This window comes from Coregonus clupeaformis, chromosome 31 (assembly GCF_020615455.1).
Source record: "Coregonus clupeaformis isolate EN_2021a chromosome 31, ASM2061545v1, whole genome shotgun sequence".
Classification (NCBI taxonomy): Eukaryota; Metazoa; Chordata; class Actinopteri; order Salmoniformes; family Salmonidae; genus Coregonus; species Coregonus clupeaformis.
In genome coordinates this window covers 16,740,266-16,761,590 of record NC_059222.1, presented here as the reverse complement: position 1 = coordinate 16,761,590, position 21,325 = coordinate 16,740,266, and the positions used below count along the sequence as shown (strand labels likewise).

The window sequence follows — 21,325 nt, the reverse complement described above, 5'->3', positions numbered from 1 at the left end:
ACCTTTTTTGGTAAAGGGTTCTTTAATCTTGTCCAATGAACCAAAGGTTTCTATATAGAACCCCAAATAACCCTTTTCTTCTAAGAGTGTAGGCTAATTTAATTGGGAAGATGCCGAATAGCAAAGCTTCTGTGGTGCTGTTCAAATGTTCAACAGCTTCTACCCCCAAGCCATAAGACTCCTGAACAGCTAATCATGGCTACCCGGACTATTTGCACTGCCCCCCCACCCCATCCTTTTTACGCTGCTGCTACTCTGTTAAGTATTTATGCATAGTCACTTTAACTCTACCCACATGTACATATTACCTCAACTACCTCAACTAGCCGGTGCCCCCGCACATTGACTCTGCAACGGTACCCCCCTGTATATATAGCCTCCCTACTGTCACTTTATTTTACTTCTGCTCTTTTTTTTCTCAACACTTTTTTTGTTGTTGTTTTATTTTTACTTTTTTTGTTTAAAATAAATGCACTGTTGGTTAAGGGCTGTAAATAAGCATTTCACTGTAATGTCTGCACCTGCTGTATTCGGCGCATGTGACCAATAAAATTTGATTTGATTTGATTTGATTAAGTAGTTTTTGATCTACTTAAAATGATCATGAGTATTGCATCGTAGGTAGCGTCATAGAGAACCAGGCTTGAGGCGTGACAGTGACGTGATTTTGGAGGTATGGCAACGCGAGACTACATCGTAATGCTCATCTTTGAAAACATAAGTATTTTTTTATTATATTGCTGTCTAGCGGTTCTGAATTTGCGATGCACCCGACTGTTCACATTTTTTCTGTGCAATAGTCTTTTGATTTGATCATTTGAAAAGTTTTGGTGTGTGTACTAGGCTATTTCATTTAATGTGTGAAAAAGTATTTGCCCCCTTTCTAATTTTCTTTACTTTTGAATATTTTTGATACTGAATGTTATCAGATCTTCAACCAAAACCTAATGTTAGATAAAAGGAACGAGTGAACAAATAACACAACAATTACATACTTATTTAAATTATTTCATAAACAAAGTTATGCAACACCCAATGCCCCTGTGTGAAAAAGTAATTGCCCCCTTACATTCAATAACGGGTTGTGCCACCTTTAGCTGCAATGACTCCAACCAAACGCTTCCTGTAGTTGTTGATCAGTCTCACGTCACTGTGGAGGAATTTTGGCCCACTGTTCCATGCAGAACTGCTTTAACTCAGCAACATTTGTGTGTTTTCAAGCATGAACTGCTCATTTCAAGTCCTGCCACAACATCTCAATTGGGATTAGGTCTGGACTTTGACTAGGCCTTTCCTTTTTAGCCATTTTCATGTAAAGTTGATTGTGTGTTTTGAATCATTGTCTTGCTGCATGACCCAGCTGCGCTTCAGCTTCAGCTCACAGACGGATGGCCTGACATTCTCCTGTAGAATTCTCTGATATAGAGCAGAATTCATGGTTCCTTCTATTAAGGCCCATGTCGTCCAAAAGTTTCACTTTTGACTCATATGTCCAGGTGCTTTTTGGCGAACTTGAGTCAACTTTTTGTGCGAGATGGGTCCCATTATGTCTGGTGAAAACAAAACACTGCATTCCACAGTAAGAATCTCATATCAACGTTCAAGCATGTTGGTGGTAGTGTGATAGTTGGGGATGCTTTGCTGCCTCAGGACCTGGACAACTTGCCTTAATAGAAGGAACCATGAATTCTGCTCTGTATCAGAGAATTCTACAGCAGAATGTCAGGCAATCCGTCTGTGTATCAAACATTTTTGTTAGTTGTAAACTCAGGTTCCCTTTATCTAATATTAGGTTTTAGTTGAAGAGCTGATAACATTCAGTATCAAAAATATGCTAAAATAGAGAAAATCAGAAAGGGAGCAAATACTTTTTCACTGCACTGTATGTTACAGCACTTTGGTTTCACCAACAAAAAATGTTGAAATGGAACCAAATTATCTGTTTCTGTCTTCAGTCCTTTTTAAATAGGATAGATGAGCTACAGTGGGGAAAAAAAGTATTTAGTCAGCCACCAATTGTGCAAGTTCTCCCACTTAAAAAGATGAGAGAGGCCTGTAATTTTCATCATAGGTACACGTCAACTATGACAGACAAATTGAGAAAAAAAAATCCAGAAAATCCCATTGTAGGATTTTTAATGAATTTATTTGCAAATTATGGTGGAAAATAAGTATTTGGTCACCTACAAACAAGCAAGATTTCTGGCTCTCACAGACCTGTAACTTCTTCTTTAAGATGCTCCTCTGTCCTCCACGTTACCTGTATTAATGGCACCTGTTTGAACTTGTTATCAGTATAAAAGACACCTGTCCACAACCTCAAACGGTCACACTCCAAACTTCACAATGGCCAAGACCAAAGAGCTGTCAAAGGACACCAAAAACAAAATTGTAGACCTGCACCAGGCTGGGAAGACTGAATCTGCAATAGGTAAGCAGCTTGGTTTGAAGAAATCAACTGTGAAAGCAATTATTAGGAAATGGAAGACATACAAGACCACTGATAATCTCCCTCGATCTGGGGCTCCACGCGAAGATCTCACCCCGTGGGGGTCAAAATGATCACAAGAACGGTGAGCAAAAATCCCAGAACCACACGGGGGGACCTAGTGAATGACCTGCTGAGAGCTGGGACCAAAGTAACAAAGCCAACCATCAGTAACACACTACGCCGCCAGGGACTCAAATCCTGCAGTGCGAGACGTGTCCCCCTGCTTAAGCCAGTACATGTCCAGGCCCGTCTGAAGTGCATTTGGATGATCCAGAAGAGGATTGGGAGAATGTCATATGGTCAGATGAAACCAAAATATAACTTTTGGTAAAAACTCAACTCGCTCATGTTTGGAGGACAAAGAATGCTGAGTTGCATCCAAAGAACACCATACCTACTGTGAAGCATGGGGTTGGAAACATCATGCTTTGGGGCTGTTTTTCTGCAAAGGGACCAGGACGACTGATCCGTGTAAAGGAAAGAATGAATGGGGCCATGTATCGTGAGATTTTGAGTGAAACCCTCCTTCCATCAGCAAGGGCATTGAAGATGAAACGTGGCTGGGTCTTTCAGCATGACAATGATCCCAAACACACCGCCCGGGCAACGAAGGAGTGGCTTCGTAAGAAGCATTTCAAGGTCCTGGAGTGGCCTAGCCAGTCTCCAGATCTCAACCCCCATAGAAAATCTTTGGAGGGAGTTGAAAGTCTGTGTTGCCCAGCGACAGCCCCAAAACATCACTGCTCTAGAGGAGATCTGCATGGAGGAATGGGCCAAAATACCAGCAACAGTGTGTGAAAACCTTGTGAAGACTTACAGAAAACGTTTGACCTGTGTCATTGCCAACAAAGGGTATATAACAAAGTATTGAGAAACTTTTGTTATTGACCAAATACTTATTTTCCACCATCATATGCCAATAAATTCATTTAAAATCCTACAATGTGATTTTCTGGATTTTTTTTCTCATTTGTCTGTCATAGTTGACGTGTACCTATGATGAAAATTACAGGCCTCTCTCATCTTTTTAAGTGGAGAACTTGCACAATTGGTGGCTGACTAAATACTTTTTTTCCCCCACTGTATATGGGTCGAATGTGATAGTTTGCCTATAACCAGCCAGAGTAGGCCTAAAGCTCCATTCCTTTTTCATTCAGACTTTAGAGAAATTAATGGAATTGGAAATGAGCTATTATCAGGCTGGTTAATGCAATGCATGGCTGTTGAATTTGGAAATATCCACCCGCACCGGCACTTGGCCCAGCCCCACTTACTCAGCCAGTCAGGAGCCGCTGCTGCGTTGCGGCCGTGGCATACTGTATACTCTTTACTAAATGGTACATGCTAAATAGTATGCGACGATGAGTACATAGTATGCAGTTTAAGTATGTAGTACACTAGTATGGGTATTCGGACACAGTCAGTGTCACTGACTGGAATAGTAGGAAATAGTAGGTCATGTTTAGGTCATGTTGTCCATTTCTCTCAACATCTCTTTGTTCACTGACATAATTTCCTGTACTGACCATTGACCTTCCAGGATATTTTTTAAGGAAGACATATTTGGGCCTATTTGGAGAGCCTGAAACTATTCATAGTGGCATAGGCCCTAACTTTAAAATAAATTACTTGGGGAGTGATTATAAGAAAGAGTGTCTGATTGTTTGGTTCAGAGTTAAAGTGATGGTGATGATGGTGGTGGCAGTGACAATGATGATGATGGAGCCAGATGATAATGACAGAGGAGTTAATGACGATGATGATGTGTTGGACACAGGCCTGTGGGACAGACAGGTGTGTATTTTTTCTCCCAGATAGGATTCCAGTGAACACAGAGGTCTGTTCCTAATCTGGGCTGGAATGTAAAGTGTGAGAGTTGATTACACTCTCCACGCAACTCTCCAACCGGGCATTTCTCAAGTGCATGTAATTACAGTAAGCACACCGCTTCCTAAGAGCCCTGTCAATCTGAATCACAAACAAACTCACAGCTCTTCTCCGAGCATGGGCGAGATGGGTGTGTGTGTGTGTGTGTGTGTGTGTGTGTGTGTGTGTGTGTGTGTGTGTGTGTGTGTGTGTGTGTGTGTGTGTGTGCGCGTGCGTGCGTGCGTGCGTGTCTGTCAAAAATACCCCTAAAAGTGCATGTCTGTGCAGAACCCGCACTCTGTGTTGCTTTCAGCACCCCTTGTTCCTCAATGACAGGGGATTGGAAGTCATCTTCCTCCAGTTTACACAGGGAGCAATGATCAAGCACAAAACAGGGGCAGGAGATTACACTCTTAGTCCACAACCAATTATGTGTACTGCGTGGGTCTGGGCCTGAGGCCCAATGGTGTCAACCAGCCAATGATCCTGAGTGAGCTTATGAAGCAAAATGTGGCTGCCATAGATTGACTATAATCATTAATAAACACATTACATGCCAAGCCAAGATGTGTGAAAAGGGTACATATTTAGATAAGATTAATTGGGATATCAATTGTCCAGCCTCTTTGCAACATAAACCTGAGCCAATTTCTTCTTCAACTCACCTGGGCACACAAACACACTCATCAGATATGCATGTAGCCCTTCCATCCATCTGTCCTTCAGCATACGGATGTGCTTGTGTCCCCTGACAAACTAACATCTCTCACTTCTCCCTCTCACTTCTCCCTCTCTCTCTCTCTCTCTCTCTCTCTCTCTCTCTCTCTCTCTCTCTCTCTCTCTCTCTCTCTCTCTCTCTCCTCTCCCTCTCTCTCCCACTCTCCCTCTCTCTCCCTCTCTCCCTCTCTCTCGCTCCCCCTCTCTCTCTCTCTCTCTCTCTCTCTCTCTCTCTCTCTCTCTCTCTCTCTCTCTCTCTCTCTCTCTCTCTCTCTCTCTCTCTCTCTCTCTCTCTCTCTCTCTCTCTCTCTCTCTCTCTCTCTCTCTCTCCCTCTCTCTCTCTCTCTCTCTCTCGCTCTATCTCTCTATTTCTTTCTCTCTCTCTCTCTCGCTCTCTCTCTCTCTCTCTCTCTCTCTCTCTCTCTCTCTCTCTCTCTCTCTCTCTCTCTCTCTCTCTCTCTCTCTCTCTCTCTCTATCCTTCTCTGCTGTTTATGATCGTCATTCCATAAGCATATGCATGGAAGGCTGCCTCTCTCTCTCTCTCTCTCTCTCTCTCTCTCTCTCTCTCTCTCTCTCTCTATATATATATATATATATATATATATATATATAAATTAAACAAGGAGTTGTGGTAAATTACATTGCCAATTCAAATCCAGCCGCTAATGCATCTCATTCAGGCCGTGGCTCTGCTGTCCCCGGAGTTATCTGTGTCAGCCAGCCCAACCTTGCATGCCATGTCAACGGTCTATTGAAAAGGAGCAAGAAGTTTAGCTAGAATACACTGCCCTGAGCGAGGACAGAGGGGGGGAGGGGGGGAGTAGTGGTGGTGGGCCGGCATGAAACATTTATCAGTGTGGCGTCGGCGGCGAGTCACGGGATGTTTTAATTCGCGCAGGAAAGAGGCCGTGTCGGAGGCCGGGCGCAGTTCTAATTAAACTGATACAGCTCTCAGAATAGGCTGGTACCCCGTCGCAGTTGTCATCCGCCTTTCTCTCTCATCTTCAAACTATTTGAAAATCAATTATCTCAACAAACCAGCTGTAAGGACTGTGTGCAAGCCACTTACTCCTGAAGTGAATAACTTATTTGAAATTCATTACTGCATGGAGCAAACGCTGGGGCCCTCCAAGATTCTGCTTTCTTCTTCTATTTTTTTCCATTAACCATTTTTTTTATAAACCGCTGTCTGGTCCGATATTTATTCTCTTCCCCCCTCCTGGTTGTTGTCTCCTTCTCTTAACCTGAGCGATTGTCATGCAATTTTAACCAGCTCAGCGCCTCTGTCCCCCCCACTGCAGGCTGCCAGGTTCCAGTGGAAGAGCTTGATTGGCTTCTTTCATTTATTTATCGCATGCAAATCACAGGACTCCTAGAGATGCTTCCCTTTGTGCATGAATATTGATGGGTAAAGGATGGAGGGGGAGTGGATGAGTATTTGAAGTGGAGGGGGTGGCAGTGTGTGTGTGAGTGTGTGAGTGACTGTGTGTGTGGTTGTGTGTGTATTTGGTACTGAGAGAGAGGGTTAAGTAGGATTGTTTTAAACATTATCCTTGCGCTGTCAGAGTGACCGAGCATTAGAGGCACTTCTACATTTTAATGATTAATTTTTTCTGTTTCTCTTTGGAGGGGCGGGTGACAGGCAGTGGCTGAGTGCATTGGGGGGATTGTGCGTGTGTGTGCATCCAATGTACACACCAGTGTGTGTGGCGAGGCTGGTTGTGTGTCAAGGACGTTAGCAGCATGGACGGCTGATAGACACAACTGTGGAGGGGAAGTGAAAGTGCGTTGATCCAATGTCACTCTTGCTCTGGTCTTAATCTCCCTCCCTCTCCTTCTCTCCCTCCTTCTCTCCCTCCCTTCCTCCCTCTGTAAGCCTTTCACACAGGATCAGGCAGACAGGAGAGAGGGAGAGGAGAGGAGCGAGGGAGAGGAAAGGGAGAGAGCTTTATCAGCGAGTGGGCCTGACACGCCTGTCACCCGTGTCCCCGCTGAGGCCTGTGTACCGAGACAGGAGGTGTCACATCCCCACATCGCTGCCTTTGTGCCACCAGCTGCACTTCTGAGGACGCTCTCTCTCGCCACAAACAGGGCTGGAGCTGAAGCTGGAGCTGGGCCATCAACATGGGGGGCCATGGGCCGCTGACACTCACAGACAGATATAAACAGGGGCTGCTTGCACCAGGGAAGTCCACTGTTGTTGTCCGGTGTGGTGTTGGTGCACTGACTCTACTATGTGTAGTATGAATTGAGGGGGGGTATCTTTCCTTATTGAGGGGGGTTATCTTTCCTTATTGGGGGGTGTATCTTTCCTTATTGAGGGGGGTTATCTTTCCTTATTGGGGGGGGGTATCTTTCCTTATTGAGTGAGGGTATCTTTCCTTATTGAGGGGGGGTATCTTTCCATATTGAAGGGAGGTATCTTTCCTTATTGAGGGGGGGGATATCTTTCCTTATTGAGTAGGGGTATCTTTCCTTATTGAGGGAGAGTATCATTCCTTATTGAGGGGGGGTGTCTTTCCTTATTGAGGGGCTGGTATTAAATATGTCATTGGTGGTACAGTAATTGCTGGGTGGGAGTATTGTGTTTGCATTTCCTTAGCTAGATTTTCAGGTCATGATGCTCATTTCAATGGTGCCTCGGCTGTGTGTGAGCCTACTGTTAAACGTGTCCCCAGTCTCACCTTGCGCTCAGAGGTAGTTGAGGTCATCACAGTGACATGGCTTCTCAGAGCCGCCCGTCAAGCGATTGGCCCGTGAAGTTCACCTCTGTGACAAAAGGCTGTGTATAGGGGTGGGGGATTGGGGTGCTCTGTCCCCATAGGAAAACCCTTAGAAGAACCCTTTTTGGTTCTAGGTAGAACCCTTTTCAGTTCCATGTAGAACCCTTTACACAGAGGATTCGACATGGAACCAAAAAGAGTTATTCTTGGAACCAAAAAGGGTTTTCCTATGGGGACAGCCGAAGAATCCTTTTGGAACCCTTTTTCTAAGAGTGTAGGGGGAAGGTAGGGAGGTGTGATGGTTGGGGGTGGAGGTATAGGGGGAAGGGTTGTTTTTGCTGGACAGTGCGATTGTCAGTGTCTATTGCTCATCTAGAGAGCCTCTGGAGTGTAAGACAGAGAGAGACTCTCCTCCTCCCTCCCTCTCTCCTCTGCTCCTCTCACCTCTCCTCTCCTCTCCTCCTCCCTCCCTCTATCCTCTACTCCTCTCACCTCTCCTCTCCTCCTCCCTCCTTCTCTCCTCTGCACCTCCCTTCCTCCCTGTCTCCTCTGCCTCAGGCCTCTCAGGAGCCCTACAGCAGGAGGACACAGGAAGGAAATCAAGCACAGGAGCCTTCGCTATAGGAAAATGGGGTCAAATTGCCTTTCAGTTGCCGTAATCTTCAAATCGTTTCTAAATTACGGCAGGAGTGAGTGCCCACAATTTGTTTATATTCTGAGGAGTCGGATGAGAGGGCCACTTCAGTTACTTAATTTCAGAAATTGATGAACACACAAACATGTGCCATGAGCCATTTCTGGTGTGTGCTGTTCGCTCTATAGTCCTATGAAAAGGAGTTGTTTGCATGCAGAGGGAAGATGGGAGAGATGATCAATAGGAAAGCCATTATGGAACATGCTTAAGTACAGCAAGATTTTTTTTGCCATTTTGGCAGTCTGAATCCTGCACAAGGAATTATTTGATCAATATCATTGTAGCATAATAGAGAGGAGTAAATTATATGATCAATTCTGCTATACTGTGTGTGTGTGTGTGTGTGTGTGTGTGTGTGTGTGTGTGTGTGTGTGTGTGTGTGTGTGTGTGTGTGTGTGTGTGTGTGTGTATTTGTGTCTGTTTGACAAACACGGACCTTAGTTCAATTACCTTTTTATTTTTTAATCTTCAAAATAAATAGTTATTTATTCTTTGTGTGGAAAGGATTTCCTGGTAATGTATAAAGCTTTCATACCGAAAAACATATTAATTGAGTATTAATTCTCAAATATTAAACCAACAATTTACTGAATGGTGAATATGGATGGATGAATAATTGATTTGTATCATAGTGGGTATGAACACAGACATATTGCAACCTCTTCCAGTCCCTTGACCTTGAATAACATGCTCTATAATTCAGCTGGCACACAAACAGGTAGGCTATACATCTCACTCACATTCAGTTTACATGCACATATACACACTGACACACATACAGGTAGGCTATACATCTCACTCACATTCAGTTTACATGCACATATACACACTGACACACATACAGGTAGGCTATACATCTCACTCACATTCAGTTTACATGCACATATACACACTGACACACAAACAGGTAGGCTATACATCTCACATTCACATCTCACATTCAGCTTAGACACACACATGCATAAAGGTTGGGCTATACATCTCACATTCAGGTTGGATCCGGCCTCTGTGGAAAGGGTTCTACCTGGAACCAAAAGGGTCTACCTGGAAACAAAAAGGGTTCCTCAAAGGGTTCTCATATGGAAACAGTCAAAGAACCCCTTTAGGTTCTAGATAGCACCTTTTTTTCTGTGTGTACTGTACTTTCACAAACAGGAGTCTGCTGAGAGATCGAAGGTGACATGTTATCAGGCTCGGAACAAAACCCAAAGCTGTGACATAACTGAATCTTGTCTGTGTACTCCACTCCTCACCCATCCCCAGCTGTACCTCCGTATCAGTCTAACTCTCTCTGAAGAAGATATCACTTCCTGGTTCCTCATCCTGACACCGCAGACGGGGTGGAGAGGGACGGGACGGGACGGGGGGGGGATGGGGGGGGTTAATATACCTCTCCTCACTTTAGGTTGGCCACGGCAATGTGGCGTGGTTAAACTCACAGAGAGACTGAGACGCTCTCGCCGAGCAGAGCACGCCCTGATACCTCCGTGTTTTCTCTGCTTTTGAGTTTGATTTGTTTTTGTTTTTCTTCATCTCTCGTTCCCGTCACGTTATTTAAAAAAGTTCAGCCGTTGGGAACGCTAAGCAAGCGAGATGAGAAGAGAAGGTGGAGGGAGAGAAGGAGGAAATTAGGGATGAAGGAGGGGAAGAGAGGGAGAGGGGAGGAGAATGACACAAAGAGAGGCTGTCACACTGACTTAGATGCTGAAATATTAAAGTGTGCATGCTAGGTTATAATTTCCCCCTGAAAGTGGAGGGGAGGGGTGGTGGAGAGAGATAGATAGAAGGGGACGGAAAGGTATCACAGCAGATCTTCTCCTCTCTCTCTTCCTGGAGGAGACGCGGCACACTTTTAATACCATGAGTTTAATTACCGTCAGCAGTCAACTGGCTGACTGACTGACTGCTGCCTTCACCAGCTTCTCCTCTTCCCATTCTCCTTCCAATGACGTGAATAATTTATTAATAATCATGTTCTCCCTCCCAGAAAAAGGCAGCAGGCCCATGTGGGTCATCCAGCTCTGCTGCACTAGCCGCTGTGGATTATTAGCGCTCTGAAAGGATGGGGTCACATCCCTAATCACACATTCTCCCCACCTCTAATAAAACCATTAAAGGGGAATGGGGAAACATAAATGTTCCTTGACTGCAACCCACGGTGCTAGAGAGTGTGATAGAGTTAGAGAAAGAGAGTGGGTTAGTGTGAAATAATCTCCAGGTTACTTTTGACTGAGCTTTAGGTATTTTCCTGGTGTCACTGTATTCTATGAATGAACAGTTATAGAGCCCAGAGTTTTTCCTGATCCGATCACATAGTCAGCAAAACTCCTGGCTCTGGCTATGAAGTTGAACTGCATGAGAGGGCATGGTTGTGTCCAGTGAGAGGTCACTCCAATTTTATTAAATTTTGTTATTGTGTTTTTTGTAAGTTTCTTTGTGTGTTTCCTATGCTCCTATGCTGCCTTGATTGGGTACTTTTTTTGTCATGCAGCAACCCTTGTAAAGAGACCTTGGCAGGGCTTGCAAGCTATTATAGACTACAAAGGGAAGCAAGGCCGCAAGCTGCCCAGTGACACGAGCCTACCAGACGAGCTAAATTACTTCTATGCTCGCTTCGAGGCAAGTAACACTGAAACATGCATGAGAGCATCAGCTGTTCCGGACAACTGTGTGATCACGCTCTCTGTAGCCGATGTGAGTAAGACCTTTAAACAGGTCAACATTCACAAGGCCGCAGGGCCAGACAGATTACCAGGACGTGTACTGCGAGCATGCGCTGACCAACTGGCAAGTGTCTTCAATGACATTTTCAACCACTCCCTGTCTGAGTCTGTTATACCAACATGTTTCAAGCAGACCACCATAGTCCCTGTACCCAAGAACACTAAGGTAACCTGCTTAAATGACTACCGACCCGTAGCACTCACATCTGTAGCCATGAAGTGCTTTGAAAGGCTGGTCATGGCTCACATCAACACCATTATCCCAGAAACCCTAGACCCACTCCAATTTGCATACCGCCCCTTACAGATCCACAAATGATGCAATCTCTATTGCGCTCCACACTGCCCTTTCACACCTGGACAAAAGGAACACCTATGTGAGAACGCTATTCATTGACTGCAGCTCAGTGTTCAACACCATAGTGCCCTCAAAGCTCATCACTAAGCTAAGGACCCTGGGACTAAACACCTCCCTCTGCAACTGGATCCTGGACTTCCTGACGGGCCGCCCCCAGGTGGTAAGGGTAGGTAACAACACATCTGCCACGCTGATCCTCAACACGAGGGCCCCTCAGGGGTGCGTGCTCAGTCCCCTCCTGTACTCCCTGTTCACTCATGACTGCATGGCCAGGCATGACTCCAACACCATCATTAAGTTTGCCGATGACACAATAGTGGTAGGCCTGATCACCGACAACGACGAGACAGCCTATAGGGAGGAGGTCAGAGACCTGGCCGTGTGGTGCCAGGACAACAACCTCTCCCTCAACGTGATCAAGACAAAGGAGATGATTGTGGACTACAGGAAAAAGAAGAGGACTGAGCACGCCCCCATTCTCATCGACGGGGCTGTAGTGGAGCAGGTTGAGAGCTTCAAGTTCCTTGGTGTCCACATCACCAACAAACTAACATGGTCCAAGCACACCAAGACAGTCGTGAAGAGGGCACGACAAAACCTATTCCCCCTAAGGAGACTGAAAAGATTTGGCATGGGTCCTCAGATCCTCAAAAGGTTCTACAGCTGCACCATCGAGAGCATCCTGACTGGTTGCATCACTGCCTGGTATGGCAACTGCTCGGCCTCTGACCGCAAGGCACTACAGAGGGTAGTGCGTACGGCCCAGTACATCACTGGGGCCAAGCTTCCTGCCATCCAGGACCTCTATACCAGGCGGTGTCGGTGTCAGAGGAAGGCCCTAAAAATTATCAGACTCCAGCCACCCTAGTCATAGACTGTTCTCTCTGCTACCGCACGGCAAGCGGTACCGGAGCACCAAGTCTAGGTCCAAGAGGCTTCTAAACAGCTTCTACCCCCAAGCCATAAGACTCCTGAACATCTAACCAAATGGCTACCCGGTGGACTATTTGCATGCGTGTGTTTCTCCCAGACTGTGCTGAGCTCACCACTCTGTGAGGAAGATCGGGCGGGACAGGCAAGGGGAGGAGGGGGGAGGAGGGGGGTGTTGTCTCATTTACACATCATCATGTTGGTGGTGGGCCATCTCACTAGGGTTGTGTTGTTCTCTCCGTTCAGGGATCATCTCCCATCCTGTCTCATCTGCCCATCCAGCCGTCACATCAGGGCCCAGCCTCCAGCACTGACAGGGGGACGGCTAGGGACAGAAAGCCCCAGACACACTCACCTCTCTGGGCCGCTCTTCGCTCTCCTCACTGGGTCAACCAGCCGCCCAGGCCACATCAGACCACTGCACTGTGGCCCGCTAAAGATATGTGTGGAGGGAGTGTAGACTGATGAGACAGTCATACACGCAGACACACACGCAGACACACACACACACACCAATAGTGATACACATTCTCACACATTCAACACAAAATGCTCCAAATCTATCAATGATCTCAGTCCTCTCAGAACCTCCCATTAGATGAATTGTTCCTGTTTAAAAAGTAAAGAACTAATGAGGGCTTTAATGTGACAGTACAATACCTCTCTCTCCGACAGTGGCGTACGGAGTGTCTCCATTCCAATTACTGCTCGCTTAAGTGATCGCTGAGTCATGTCTGAAGATAGACATGGCAGCCTGACTCATTCAGGACACAAAGCCGAGCACAGATTACTCACTCTCTGACGTCCTTTGTCCAGGGAGCTGACTGATCTATCTAAACACACTATAGTGTCTAGATCACTCGATTGGATTACAGTCGTCTGAGTAAACGCTGTAGCCGTAGAATAAGGTATGTCTGTCCCATTCTTTTGCTATAGACCTACTAAAGCTTATTTTTTCTTTGGTGTGTAACTAACAACCTTCATTCCTGCATTCCTTCATTCATGTCCTATGGTGCTCTGCTCAGTGTCTCACTTCAGGTCACATACCATCGCTGATTCAATTCAATTCTGAGTGCAGCCAGGAAACAGACTGAAGCGATAGCTAGGTTTAAGACATACACACATATTATTTACTGTAACACATGGTCACTTGAAAATAGACAGACAAAGATACACATATGCACTTGCACGCACGCGCACGCACGCACACACACACACACACACACACACACACACACACACACACACACACACACACACACACACACACACACACACACACACACACACACACACACACACACACACACACACACACACACACACACACACACACACACACACCTCTTGCACACCCACAATACAATGTCCACCCAAAAAGTGTTCTGTCCTGCTACATATAGCGCCTTCAGAAAGTATTCACACCGCTTGACTTTTCCCACATTTTGTTGTGTTACAGCCTGAATTTAATATGGATTTTTTTGGTCACTGGCCTACACACAATACCACATAATGTCAAATTGGAATTATGTTTTTAGAAATGTTTACAAATTAATAGAAAATGAAGAGGCTGAAATATCTTGAGTCAATAAACATTCAACCCCTTTGTTATGACAAGCCTAAATAAGTTCAGGTGTCAAAATGTGCTTAACAAGTCACATAATAAGTTGCATGGACTCATAACAGTGTGTCATAATATTGTTTAACATGATTTTTGAATGACTACCTCATCCCTGTACCACACACATACAATTATCTATATGATCAGTGAATTTCAAACACAGATTCAACCACAAAGACCAGGGAGGTTTTCCAACGCCTCGCAAAGAAGGGCACCTATTGGTAGATGGGTAAAAAAAAAAAAAGACTGACATTGAATATTCCTTTGAGCATGGTGAATTTATTAATTACACTTGGATGGTGTATCAATGCACCCAGTTAATATAAAGATACAGGCGTCCTTCCTAACTCAGTTGCTGGAGAGGAAGCCAATGGTGACTTTAAAACAGTTACAGAGTTTAATGGCTGTGATAGGAGAAAACTGAGGATGGATCAACAACATTGTAGTTACTCCATAATACTAACCTAATTGACAGAGTGAAAAGAAGGAAGCCTGTACAGAATAAAATATTCCAAAACATGCATCCTGTTTGCAACAAGGCACTAAAGTAATGCTGCAAGAAATATGGCAAAGAAATTAACGTTTTGTCCTGAATACAAAGTGTTATGTTTGGGGCAAATCCAATACAACACATTACTGAGTACCACTCGCCATATTTTCATGCATAGTGGTGGCTGCATCATGTTATGGGTATGCTTGTAATATTTCAGGTCTGGGGAGTTTTTCAGGATAAAAAAGAAACGGAATGAGATAAGCACAGGCAAAATCCTAGAGGAAAACCTGGTTCAATCTGCTTTCCACCAGACACTGGGAGATGAATTCACCATTCAGCAGGACAATAACCTAAAACTCAAGGTCAAATCTACACGAGTTGCTTACCAAGACAGTGAATGTTCCTGAGTGGCCGAGTTACAGTTTTGACTTAAATCTGCTTGAAAATCTATGGCAAGACCTGATAATGGTTGTCTAGCAATGATCAACAACCAATTTGACAGATCTTGAAGAATTTAGAAAATAATAATGGGCAAACATTGCACAATCCAGGAGTGGAAATCTCTTAGAGACTTACCCTGAAAGACTAAAAGCTGTAATCACTGCTAAAGATGATTCTAACATGTATTGACTCAGGGGGTTGAACACTTATCTAATCAAGATACATTCGTTAAAATCTTTCATGATTTTTTACAAATGTTAGAATTTCTTTCCACATTGACATTACATAGTATTTTGTGTATATCATTGACAGAAAATGACAATGAAATACATTTTAATCCCAGTTTGTAACACAACAACTTTCTGAAGGCACTGTAGATTATGTGGTTCCTTGCCCATTTCTCTGAGCTCCTCTATACACTAGCTACCTACAGTAGTGGTCTGCCTACCTTGTTTATCACAGTCACTCAAAATGGGTTTAATGTCTCCTGTGGTTCTTAAGAAAAGAGATTACTCCATGCCCTGATTTTCACGCATGTCCTGTGTGTGATCCCGCGCCCAACCGACTTGTTTCACAGTTGTGGCTATTGTAGCCGGCAATCAAACATGATCCTGTCCCCTTAATCTTGTTTTGGAGTAGATTGGTCAAAATAATCCCTCTCCTGCAAACCGCTCTAGAAGCGATGATGCCTCTGTTGTATTTAACACACACCCGGCTAGCTCGGTTACAAACTGTCACTCATTCTTCCTAAACATATCTCTTTACCAGACCTTTTACTCTATTTATATATATTTATTTATCTGTATATTAGAACATAGTTGGGGACACCCTCAACTCTGTGTAGAGTATTATTCATTATGTCTTAGTTGGACTGACTGTCACCATCAGTAAAGGTACAACACCAGCATTGAAGTAAGGGAACGTGTTGACATTGCCATTGAGTCATGTGCTTGACATTGGTGATGTACTGTTTTGACATGTGTGGGGGGGTGACACATTCCTCTTTCTGTCACCTGGACCAAGCAGGTGTGAGTGGGACTGACGGAATAAAGTGAATTTCTAATTTACCAGTGCCCTGAGGGTTATCCAGCCCCATCGACAGAAAGAGTGATGAGACTCTTCACCTCCTCTGAGAGAGGGCAAAACACAAACGGAGGGAGAGAAAGGGAGGAGAGAGAGAGAGAGAGAGAGAGAAAGGGAGAGAGGGAGAGAGGGAGACAGAGAGAGAGAGAGAGAGTTAGAGAGCGAGAGAGAGAGAGAGAGAGAGAGAGAGAGAGAGAGAGAGAGAGAGAAGAGAGAGCGAGAGAGAGGGAGAGAGAGAGAGAGGGAGAGAGGGAGAGAGTGGGAGAGAGAGGGAGAGGAGAGAGAGAGAGAGAGAGAGAGAGAGAGAGAGAGAGAGAGAGCGAGAGAGAGAGAGAGAGAGAGAGAGAGAGAGAGATGGCCTAAGGGAGGGATCATTAACTATCATTAAAGGTAAAATATCTAGAGAAATCCAAGGAAATGTTTGCTGTTTTGTATCTGTTTTAATTATAAAGATGTTCAGTGGGTCATAATACCAGACTGGTCCTATGTATTAAAGACAATTTATGCTTGATCCGAAAATGTGGTCGTAGGCTCCGTATGGCGGGTGTGATGCAATTGTGGAGCCTCCGGAGGCATGCAGAGGCCAAATTGAGCTCCGTACCGCATCGGCGTGCCCATCCCAAAAATTTTTACAATGCGGAGGGCTCCTCGTAGCTCCGTATAGCTCCGGATTGACATGATTGGTTGACGGTAGGTGGGGGTGGGTGGTCCTGCATAAACACAAACTCACTTCCTTGACAACTTCCTTCACAACAGCTCTGCTCAACAGCTCTGCACTGCTCCGCGAAGCGTAAGAAGTATGAATTCCCTGACTTCTGCAGAGGCCGTATCACCGTAAATGCTGCACGGCAAATGCAGATGTCGGATTGACCATGCAGCGCCTTTTAGCTATATACATTAAGGCCTAGATTCAATCCGTAGTGCAGAAGATCCGTGCTATAGTGCAATTGAAATTTAAAGGCAATGTTCCTGTGTTCGTGGAGACTGTATTCACGGTAAACGCTGCATATATCGGCGCAATCGGAAATGACCTTTTAATTTCACTTGCGCTATGAGGTGTATCTTCCGCGCTACAGATTGAATCTAGCCCTAAGGCCCTACAAAATGGCCTTGGAATTAAATACCGTATGACTGTGTGTATCTATGGAACGTTTGGAGGTAGTGTTCAGCAGAATAAATGACTTAAGAGTGGGCCAGGGGTTTGGCAGAAAGGGCGAGCTTTGTAAATGAGTGATGTTATCAGTCTCCTCTCTTTTCTCCTCCATTTTATCCCCCCCCCCTCTCTCTCTCTCTCTCTCTCTCTCTCTCTCTCTCTCTCTCTCTCTCTCTCTCTCTCTCTCTCTCTCTCTCTCTCTCTCTCTCTCTCTCTCTCTCTCTCTCTCTCTCTCTCTCTCTCTCTCTCTCTCTCTCTCGCTCTCCCTCCCTCCTCCTCTCTCTCTCTCTCTCTCTCTCTCTCTCTCTCTCTCTCTCTCTCTCTCTCTCTCTCTCTCTCTCTCTCTCTCTCCCTCCCTCTCTCTCTCTCTCTCCCTCTCTCCCTCCTTCCCTCTCTCTTTCTTTCTTTTATTTTTTCTGCTGCGGTGGTGAAATATCAGTATTGTTTACGCAGAAGATTAGGGTGGAATTGGGCAGAAGCCAGTTGTTCTGCCAAGATAGAGATAAGATAAAGGATTTCCCCTTCCAAAGCGAAGGAGTCGGTGCCACGCGCTGGCCTGCCTTATCTGGGAGCCAGGCAGACGTGCCATATGAAGTTGTTCATTGTAATTACCCGTGGCAGGAGTAGATTTCATAAGGAGATTTAGGATAGCAGACACTGTGATGTTAATGCAGGGGAGAGCACTGGCCACTCACACTCATCCTCCATCTAGGCCTTTAACCCTCTCTCTGTTTTTCTCTCCTCATTTAACCCAGCTGTCTATTTGTCGTTCCTTCTTCCTTAATTAACCCTTCCTCTTCGATAGCCTTTCCTCTCTATTCATTACTCTCACTTGGTACAGTCGGTTTTCTTTCCATTTATCCACTTCTGCCTCTGTTCTCTCTGCTTCCTCCTCCTCCCTCTGTTCTCTCCGCTCCCTCCTCCTCCCTCTGTTCTCTCTGCTCCCTCCTCCTCCCTCTGTTCTCTCTGCTCCCTCCTCCTCCCTCTGTTCTCTCTGCTCCCTCCTCCTCCCTCTGTTCTCTCTGCTTCCTCCTCCTCCCTCTGTTCTCTCTGCTCCCTCCTCCTCCCTCTGTTCTCTCCGCTCCCTCCTCCTCCCTCTGTTCTCTCCGCTCCCTCCTCCTCCCTCTGTTCTCTCTGCTCCCTCCTCCTCCTTCTGTTCTCTCCGCTCCCTCCTCCTCCCTCTGTTCTCTCTGCTCCCTCCTCCTCCCTCTGTTCTCTCTGCTCCCTCCTCCTCCCTCTGTTCTCTCTGCTCCCTCCTCCTCCCTCTGTTCTCTCTGCTCCCTCCTCCTGCCTCTGTTCTCTCTGCTCCCTCCTCCTCCCTCTGTTCTCTCTGCTCTCTCCTCCTGCCTCTGTTCTCTCTGCTCCCTCCTCCTCCCTCTGTTCTCTCTGCTCCCTCCTCCTCCCTCTGTTCTCTCTGCTCCCTCCTCCTCCCTCTGTTCTCTCCGCTCCCTCCTCCCTCTGTTCTCTCTGCTCCCTCCTCCTCCCTCTGTTCTCTCTGCTCCCTCCTCCTCCCTCTGTTCTCTCTGCTCCCTCCTCCTCCCTCTGTTCTCTCTGCTCCCTCCTCCTCCCTCTGTTCTCTCTGCTCCCTCCTCCTCCCTCTGTTCTCTCCGCTCCCTCCTCCTCCCTCTGTTCTCTCTGCTCCCTCCTCCTCCCTCTGTTCTCTCTGCTCCCTCCTCCTCCCTCTGTTCTCTCTGCTCCCTCCTCCTCCCTCTGTTCTCTCTGCTCCCACCTCCTCCCTCTGTTCTCTCTGCTCCCTCCTCCTCCCTCTGTTCTCTCTGCTCCCTCCTCCTCCCTCTGTTCTCTCTGCTCCCTCCTCCTCCCTCTGTTCTCTCTGCTCCCTCCTCCTACCTCTGTTCTCTCTGCTCCCCTCCTCCTCCCTCTGTTCTCTCTGCTCTCTCCTCCTGCCTCTGTTCTCTCTGCTCCCTCCTCCTCCCTCTGTTCTCTCTGCTCCCTCCTCCTACCTCTGTTCTCTCTGCTCCCTCCTCCTCCCTCTGTTCTCTCTGCTCTCTCCTCCTGCCTCTGTTCTCTCTGCTCCCTCCTCCTGCCTCTGTTCTCTCTGCTCCCTCCTCCTCCCTCTGTTCTCTCTGCTCCCTCCTCCTCCCTCTGTTCTCTCTGCTCCCTCCTCCTCCCTCTGTTCTCTCTGCTCCCTCCTCCTCCCTCTGTTCTCTCCGCTCCCTCCTCCCTCTGTTCTCTCTGCTCCCTCCTCCTCCCTCTGTTCTCTCTGCTCCCTCCTCCTCCCTCTGTTCTCTCTGCTCCCTCCTCCTCCCTCTGTTCTCTCTGCTCCCTCCTCCTCCCTCTGTTCTCTCTGCTCCCTCCTCCTCCCTCTGTTCTCTCCGCTCCCTCCTCCTCCCTCTGTTCTCTCTGCTCCCTCCTCCTCCCTCTGTTCTCTCTGCTCCCTCCTCCTCCCTCTGTTCTCTCTGCTCCCTCCTCCTCCCTCTGTTCTCTCTGCTCCCTCCTCCTCCCTCTGTTCTCTCTGCTCCCTCCTCCTCCCTCTGTTCTCTCTGCTCCCTCCTCCTCCCTCTGTTCTCTCTGCTCCCTCCTCCTCCCTCTGTTCTCTCTGCTCCCTCCTCCTACCTCTGTTCTCTCTGCTCCCTCCTCCTCCCTCTGTTCTCTCTGCTCTCTCCTCCTGCCTCTGTTCTCTCTGCTCCCTCCTCCTGCCTCTGTTCTCTCTGCTCCCTCCTCCTCCCTCTGTTCTCTCTGCTCTCTCCTCCTGCCTCTGTTCTCTCTGCTTCCTCCTCCTCCCTCTGTTCTCTCCGCTCCCTCCTCCTCCCTCTGTTCTCTCTGCTCCCTCCTCCTCCCTCTGTTCTCTCTGCTCCCTCCTCCTGCCTCTGTTCTCTCCGCTCCCTCCTCCTCCCTCTGTTCTCTCCGCTCCCTCCTCCTCCCTCTGTTCTCTCTGCTCCCTCCTCCTCCTTCTGTTCTCTCCACTCCCTCCTCCCTCTGTTCTCTCTGCTTCCTCCTCCTCCCTCTGTTCTCTCCGCTCCCTCCTCCTCCCTCTGTTCTCTCCGCTCCCTCCTCCTCCCTCTGTTCTCTCTGCTCCCTCCTCCTCCCTCTGTTCTCTCCGCTCCCTCCTCCTCCCTCTGTTCTCTCCGCTCCCTCCTCCTCCCTCTGTTCTCTCTGCTCCCTCCTCCTCCCTCTGTTCTCTCCGCTCCCTCCTCCCTCTGTTCTCTCTGCTCCCTCCTCCTCCCTCTGTTCTCTCTGCTCCCTCCCTCTGTTCTCACTGCTCCCTCCTCCTGCCCTGTTCTCTCTGCTCCCTCCTCCTCCCTCTGTTCTCTCTGCTCCCTCCTCCTCCCTCTGTTCTCTCCGCTCCCTCCTCCTCCCTCTGTTCTCTCTGCTCCCTCCTCCTCCCTCTGTTCTCTCTGCTCCCTCCTCCTGCCTCTGTTCTCTCTGCTCCCTCCTCCTCCCTCTGTTCTCTCTGCTCCCTCCTCCTCCCTCTGCTCTCTCTGCTCCCTCCTCCTCCCTCTGTTCTCTCCGCTCCCTCCTCCTCCCTCTGTTCTCTCTGCTCCCTCCTCCTCCCTCTGTTCTCTCTGCTCCCTCCTCCTCCCTCTGTTCTCTCTGCTCCCTCCTCCTCCATCTGTTCTCTCTGCTCCCTCCTCCTCCCTCTGTTCTCTCTGCTCCCTCCTCCTCCCTATGTTCTCTCTGCTCCCTCCTCCTGCCTCTGTTCTCCCTGCTCCCTCCTCCTCCCTCTGTTCTCTCCGCTCCCTCCTCCTCCCTCTGTTCTCTCTGCTCCCTCCTCCTCCCTCTGTTCTCTCTGCTCCCTCCTCCTCCCTCTGTTCTCTCTGCTCCCTCCTCCTCCCTCTGTTCTCTCTGCTCCGTCCCTCTGTTCTCTCCGCTCCCCCCTCCTCCCTCTGTTCTCTCTGCTCCCTCCCTCTGTTCTCTCCGCTCCCTCCTCCTCCCTCTGTTCTCTCTGCTCCCTCCCTCTGTTCTCTCCGCTCCCTCCTCCTCCCTCTGTTCTCTCTGCTCCCTCCTCCTCCCTCTGTTCTCTCTGCTCCCTCCTTCTCCCTCTGTTCTCTCTGCTGCCTCCTCCTCCCTCT

The 21,325-nt window shown here is 47.4% G+C and overlaps 1 long non-coding RNA gene across 2 annotated transcripts in view; it reads left to right on the top strand.

The window, feature by feature from the left end:
• Window positions 1–7,298, top strand: part of LOC121548018 — a 44,750-nt gene extending 37,452 nt beyond the window's left edge. For both annotated transcript variants that reach the window (XR_005996589.1, XR_005996588.1), the window contains exon 3: window positions 6,952–7,298. This is a non-coding gene — a long non-coding RNA (uncharacterized LOC121548018). The remainder of the gene's footprint in view (window positions 1–6,951) is intronic.
• The last annotated feature ends 14,027 nt before the right edge of the window (window positions 7,299–21,325 follow it).